The following is a 7,444-nucleotide window of genomic DNA, read 5'->3' on the forward strand; positions in this document are numbered from 1 at the left end:
TTTACAGAGGTATTTTTCCCGCTTACTGTAGGACCTGAGGGCAGGAACAATGCCCATCACATTCACATAACACAGTGACTCACACTGCATAGATGCTTAATAAAGTTGCTGGATTAATAAATAACAAGGGCTGCTGCCTGACAGACAGCAGCAACACTGATGTTTCTTCAACTCCTGTAGGCAATTCTTCTACCATGTGACCCCTCCAAAGGCAGGAGTAGTTGGATAATGACACAGACATAGCATGGTTGTCTTCAGAGATAGGAGAAGAATCTTCCATGGCCAGAACCCAGGCAAGGTGGTTTGTTGACTCTTTTACAGCTGTTGAGATCGGAGCCTTTGTGTTGAGCACCTCTTAAAAACGAAGGCAAAACGTTTAGGGCCTCTATCTGGTGGCCCTCAGGAAGTGCTTGATTCCTGTTGATGGGGGCAAATGGGAGCAGCCGGCCATCAGTTGGGCACATTTTCAGGTCTAATCTCACTTTGGAGACAGGACAGTTAACATCTACAAAAGGGAACACACTGAACCCAGGAAAGGTACACGTGCACGAACACCCACCAGTGTGCCCCGAACAGCAGATTTTACCTCTCCTCCCTCTTTCCCTCACCTAATAAATAATAATAAATCTTAGGGCCCTGTGGACTTCAATGCTATCTAGCCAGCCATGTCCCTAGAATACAGTAATCTTTTAAAGGGGAGGACTGTGGCCCTCGCCAACTGGTTCAACCTTAAGGCTGTTTACTGCCCTAGCAACCAAAGCCCACGCTGGTGTTTCCATGGCGGAAGTAGAACAAGGTTTCCAGGCGCGGCAAGCTACCTGAGCTTAGGACAGACACAGACGTGATGGAGGTTGATTCTCTTGCCTGGATGGATAGGATCATACATTCCCTAGTCAGCCCATGGAGAATCCCAACCCAGAAACCAGAACTAAAGCCTTTGTGGGAGCAGCTGAAACTGGTTGCTTTCTGCATCACTTATCACAGTACCCGATCTTATTTATAATAGGAAACTTCCAGAGAGTTTGGAGATTTATTTCCTCCATTTTTCATTACTGCATATAATTCTTTATAGGGTTTGCTATGCATAATTTAAAAAAATTATATGAGTAATACCTAAATATGTTCTTATAAAGAAATCAGACCACGCAAAAGCATATAGAGTAAAAAGTCCCTTCTACCACCTCCCAACCCCTCTCCTTCCCACTGTTACGTCTGGATGTATCTTTTCCTCCATCTTTACACACGTGTACGTGCATATACAGATAATAGTCTTGTTTAGTTTTTACATTTTAATTCATACACTGTACATAGAATTTTGCTATTTCATGTTTTTCAATAACCAATGTGTCTTGGAGCACTTTTTTTTTTTTTTTGGCCACACTGCACGGCGTGCAGGATCTTAGTTCCTGGACCAGAGCCCCCTGCAGTGGAAGCGCGGAGTCTTAACCACTGGACTGCCAGGCAAGTCCCTTGGAGCACTTTTCATGTCAGTACATTATTGTGAAGGGTTCCATAGTATTAATATTCCATAGTGTGTATGAACCATAATTCAAATAACTCTTTCCCTACTGATTAACATGTGGTTCTAGTTTTCCACTATTTTGAACACTGTAATGAACATCTTTTTACACATATCATTGTGTCCCTGATAGGCATTTCTATAGGGAAGATACCTAGAAGTAGAATTGCTGGGTCAAAACTTAGCTAAACACTGATAATATAATAGCTTTATCAATGTCAATTTCATTTTCACACATCCCACCAACACTGGGCATCCATATATTCAACAAATATATAGTGAGAAACTACTATGTGCCAGGCACTCTTCTAGAAAACTAGGGCACACCTCTGCCTCAGGGCACTTAAGAGTCTAGTGGTGGGAAACAATATTATTTCCTTATTTCTTAAAAATAAGGAAAAAAGAAATTACTATTAAAAAGAAATTATTATTTCCTTATGTCCTATAATGAAGTTTTATGTCATAAATGCTATGGAAAATAGTGTGGTAAAGAAAATGAGGAACGGCAGTGGGGTTGAGATTTTGAATAGGATAGTGAAGGCAGGCCTCACCCCGGTGATTCTGAGCCTTCCTTGAAGGAAGTGAGTACAAATCTCAGAGAAGAGAGTGTTCTAGGCAAAGGCAAGTCCAGCTCAAAGGTCAGGTATCTGCTTGGTCTGTTCAGAGGGGGGCAGCAAGGAGGCCAGTGTGGCTTGAACAGAGTGGGCGAGAGGACCAAGAGAAAATGGGGGGCCAGAATGGGGAGGGACTGGTAGTCAACTAATAGGGCTTTGGCTTTTACTCAGCGCAACAAGTGACATTAGAAAGTTTTGAGCACCAGAGTGACATGAGCTGCCTTAGGTGTTAACAGCCTCTCTCTGGCCATAGTTAATAAACTATGAATAAACTATAGGAGTAGAAGGTGGGGACAAGCATGGAAGAAGTCAGAAGGCTATTGCAATAATAATCCAGTTGACGGATGATAGTGGCTTGGGTCAGGGCGCTACAGGCAAAAAGAAGGGATTAGACTGGATACTTTGAGAGCAGAGCCATATTTGCCATTAAGAAATAGGGTGGAAGTAAAAAGAACAGTCAAGAGGTTAAAATCTCCTTAAATTTTCCAAATAGATGGGTACAAACATCTCATTTTCTTATATCTCATTGCTTTAATTTGCATTTCCCTAACCCCTCCTTACCCTCCCCTCTTTCTCTTGGTTAACACTTGATTTCCCTACCAACAATCCTGCTTACTGGGTAGCCTTGCTGTTTAGCCAAACTCTGAGATTAATTTCTCATTTTAGAAGAACAGCATTGCAGAGCTGGTAGGTAACACAGGATTACTTGGTCAAACCTCCTTAAAGGTGAGAAAACTGGGTTGCTCAAAAAGGTAAACTGAGGCTCAGTGGAGTGACTTATTCAAGGTCACCCAGCTAAGTGTTGGAGCTTTATTAAAATTTAGCTTTCCTGATAACCACTCTATTTCACTTTCCATTGTCTATACCATCTTCTTAGAAATCTGTTTTTCCAATAAAACTAATTGAGAACCAACGAACTCATTTCCACGAGGGCTCAAATTTGGATAGGATAGTTGATCAAAAGGATTGTCAATAAAAATTTACTATGCAGGCTAGGAAACTAGATTTGCATTGCTTTTTCCACTGTAATCTTGGAAGCAGGAGAAAACAGGTGAGGTGTCTTTCCTGCCTAACTCTGCCAGCCCCTCATTCACACTGAGATCAATAATCATTCCTCGGGCCCCTTTCCGCCTCATTACCATTCTAATTTGCCTTAGTATAATCTACCTAGGGTATTAGGGTTTTATTTTTTTCCCCTACTCTAATAAACCAACCTTTTAGATTAATGGAAAACAGAAAAGGGATAAGACCAGCTTATCTTAGTAAAAAAGGAATTGGGAAAATTAGAACGTGGCAAGCCAAGTCTTGCTGAGTTTGTCCTGTTCAGCACATCTCTGTCTCACTGCGGGCCTGGGATGCTTTAGGAAAAATCTGATGTAGGGTGCTGGAAACAGGCAAGAGGCTCTACTGAAATAATAAGCAAGCAGTAGTGAGAAGATCCATCTTAGCCAGATGAAAGGGCCTCAGACTGGAATGGAGCTGATGAGGGCAGTTAAAAAGGTGAGTGGACACTCTACAAAGCTGCTGCTGCTGAGTGCAGTCTGTGCCTTACTTGCCCCTTCCAAAAAAGCATCACAAAGGCCTTCTTCAAAAGAGCAATTTGTGCTGGCGATAGAAAATTAGGGAGATGTAAGATTATAACCCTCCAGCCTTTTCTGTGCATACAAATTGTGCGTACAAAAAAGCACTGGTAAAATGCTTGTGCATTCTGTTGTTAAGCTGTTTTTCTCAGTTAACATATTGAGCTTTCTTCTGATTACTGAATATGTCTCTAAAACGTGATTGATAGTGGTTATATAGTATCTTATTACATAAAATAGTTTCCTCCAACAAGCTCTTCTTGTTAGACAATGTTGATGTTCCTAGATTTGCATTCTAATATATTTCAAGTAGAGGCAGAATTACAAGGTAAAGGACTATTATTTTTTAATTGGAAAAAAAATTCAAGCATGTATTCTTTATTTAAAAAATGACTCAGGGACTTCCCTGGTGGTGCAGTGGTTAAGAATCCGCCTGCCAATGCAGGGGACACGGGTTCGAGCCCTGGTCCAAGAAGATCCCACATGCTGCGGAGCAACTAAGCCCATGCGCCACAACTACTGAGCCTGCGCTCTAGAGCCCGGGAGCCACAGCTACTGAACCCCGCGTGCCACAACTACTGAAGCCCGCGCGCCTAGAGCCCGTGCTCCGCAACAAGAGAAGCCACCGCAATGAGAAGCCTGCGCATCACAACAAAGAGTAGCCCCCACTCGCCACAACCAGAGAAAGCCTGCAAGCAGCAACGAAGCCAACGCAGCCATAAATAAATAAATTAATAAATAAATAAAAATTTTTAAAAAGACAAAAAAATTTCAATGTAAAAAAAATAGAAATACAGAAAAGCACAAATAGAAGAAACATCAACTATAATCCCACTATCATTCACACTTTGGTATATCTATCCTTCCAGTTTAAAAAATATATTTAAACAATCTATACAGAATTAGGTTACTATGCATGGTTTCATAACTGGATTTTCTCATTAAACACAAGTATTTCCTCATATCTTTACTTGTCCTTCCAAAACATGAATTTTAATGGCTATAGTTTTCCTCTGTATGGTTATGTCATTTCCACTAGGATATAAGCACCACAAAAGCAGGTACTTTGTGCAAATCAAAGAACAGTGCTCAATAACCATTTATTGAACACATACATGAATTTAATCAACCAACTCCTTGTTGCTGGATATTGAGCTTATTTCAAACTGACTATTACATTCTTATACACAAATCTTGCAGACAGCTCTAATTACTTCCTTAGACTCAACCAGAAGTGAAATTTATTGGGTCAAATGGTACACATTTTAGAACATAATTAGGATGACCATATAATTTATCATCAAACCAGAACCCTTCTGAGAGGAAAAGGGAACATCATTCAGGACTGCCCTGGCCCAACTGGGATGTACAACAGAATTATAGGTTACATGATGCCAAACTGAGCCTTAGAGGTTATAGCAAGTTACACTGCCACTTGCAGAGCATGAGTGCCAGTTTCCCCAGACCTAACATTTGTGACTCCACTCTTGATACCATATACATCCTAGAACACAAGAGTATCTACCCTGGCATTTTTGATATAAAATAATAAAGAAAACAAAGTATCTTCCCCTTGATGTCTTCTCTTGGTTTCAGGTTCCTTTCTAGGGGTCTGGTTTCCTTTCTAGGTGTTGGCAAACGTTTGCTGTAGAGCCTGGATCGTATCTTTTAGACTTTGTTGCAATTATTCAACTGTCATTTTAGCATAAAAGCAACCACAGATAATCTGGAAATGAATTAGTGTGGCTGTGTTCCAATAAAACTATTTATGGACACAGAAATTTGAATTTCATATAATTTTCATGTGTCACTAATATTATTCTTCTGAGTTCCCCCTCCCCCACCATTTAAGAATGTACAAATGATTCTTAGTCCACGGGCAGTACAAAAACAGAGGGTAGCTCATAGTTTGCTGACACCTGACTTAGAAAACATCTGGTAGACAACTAAAACAAACTTGGTGGGGGGGGATCATCCTCATTTAAATGTAGAAAAATCACCAATTTTTCCTTTTTCCTTGAGCTGTATAATTTCTGCTGTCAAAGTATAGTTGCATTGTATACATCGTCAACTATATGTGCCTCACAGAAATATACATAAAAACGAGAGAGAAATGAAGTGTGCGAACAATTCTGCTCAGCCCTCTCCACCCCCCAAATGAGTCCAGGAGCACATGCCTAGAGGAAGCGTGGGCTGGGAGAGAGGAGTCTTCCATCCTCTTGGCTGGCCTCAGTTTCCACATGCTTCTCACAGCATACATATCTTGCTTGATGGAGTGTGAGTTTACAGTCTGAACATGTATTTTTTGTAAAATATTGACCCTGAACACAAGGCAATACCTTCACCTGATAATCAACTGACTAAAGAGCAATCTTCTAATGCTGAAAGATAAGCTGACTGCTGGATTTACTAAATGACATGTGTTGGTGTTCAGTGGGTCACATATAATGTACACAGTGTTCATATAATGTACATTATGAAAAATTTATGGGATTTTTCCAGTGGTAATTTTAATTATATAAAATTATCCTATCACAAATGAATTTTAGAACCTATGTATGTACACATAAAGGATGAACCTGTTAATTTTTATTCCTTCAAACAAAAAAACCCCAAGGATTACAATATAAACTCAATATTCAACACTCAGAAGAAACAAAGGCAGGACAGAGGAGAAATGCAAATTTGGCAAGTCATGTTGCAAGCAGCAGGTATCAAAGCAGCTCCTGGTCAGTCGTCCACACAAACAAATAAGCCGGGATGTTTCTAAGAGTCCAGATAGTAATAAAATATTGGCAATATTATGTTTCTAGAAAGGAGCACTAAATTTCCATTATTGTTTGAAATAGCAATATCCATCTAGGAAGATGAAAATAAATATTTTCATTTTATGAGTGAGGAAACTGAAGCCCACCGAGACATAAGGTAACTTAAAGGCTCAGGGTATACCGAGGTGAGCTGGTGGGGGTACACAGATTAAACTCAGTGCTTCGTGCATTTTCCATACTGTCTACAATACAAAAAACAGCAGTGACTAGAGTATCAAGGAATATTCTCTCCTGTGAGACAGCCACAAAGAATACTTAGGGCAGAAACAGCTAGAAGGCTTCAATAGCATGAACAATACAGCAAGTGAAAATAGGAAAAAAACGAATCCCAGATACACTTACCCTCAAACATAGATACAGATCTTTAATTTAAAACTGAGTAAGTTTATTCATGGGGAAAACAGTTACAGAATACCCTCAGGACTTTTTTAGTCCAACAATTAAAAATGCATTTAAAAGCCAACGGGAAGAGTTCACAGACCTGAAAGACATCTGGAGAAACTGTCCCTCTTTCCTTGGGTTTATATATATTTACCTTTTAGGCAAGAGAGATAGCTGTGATTGTCTTTTCTAGGAGATGTGATTTCCAGTTCCACTGTCTTAAGTGTATAGGATTTTTCTGTGAAGGCTAGAGAACATCAAAGAATTTGGTGTTGATTGGAAGAATTAAGAAGGTAAGACTAATGGTTGGTTCATGGAACCACAAATCATTAGATGGGGTGGTGGAAGGTGAATTATGTTTCCCATCAATAAAACCTGAGGTATTTAAAGATTCCACAGTCATGGAAACTCACGTCTACCTCGCTCAGAGGTAACGGCGAGGCTGAGAAAGCTGTGTTGGGAGCTCTTACCTCCTTGGACTTCGCACATACATTAGTGCCAAAACCTAACTGGGACTGGATC

This window comes from Hyperoodon ampullatus (assembly GCF_949752795.1).
Source record: "Hyperoodon ampullatus genome assembly, chromosome: 3".
NCBI lineage: Eukaryota > Metazoa > Chordata > Mammalia > Artiodactyla > Ziphiidae > Hyperoodon > Hyperoodon ampullatus.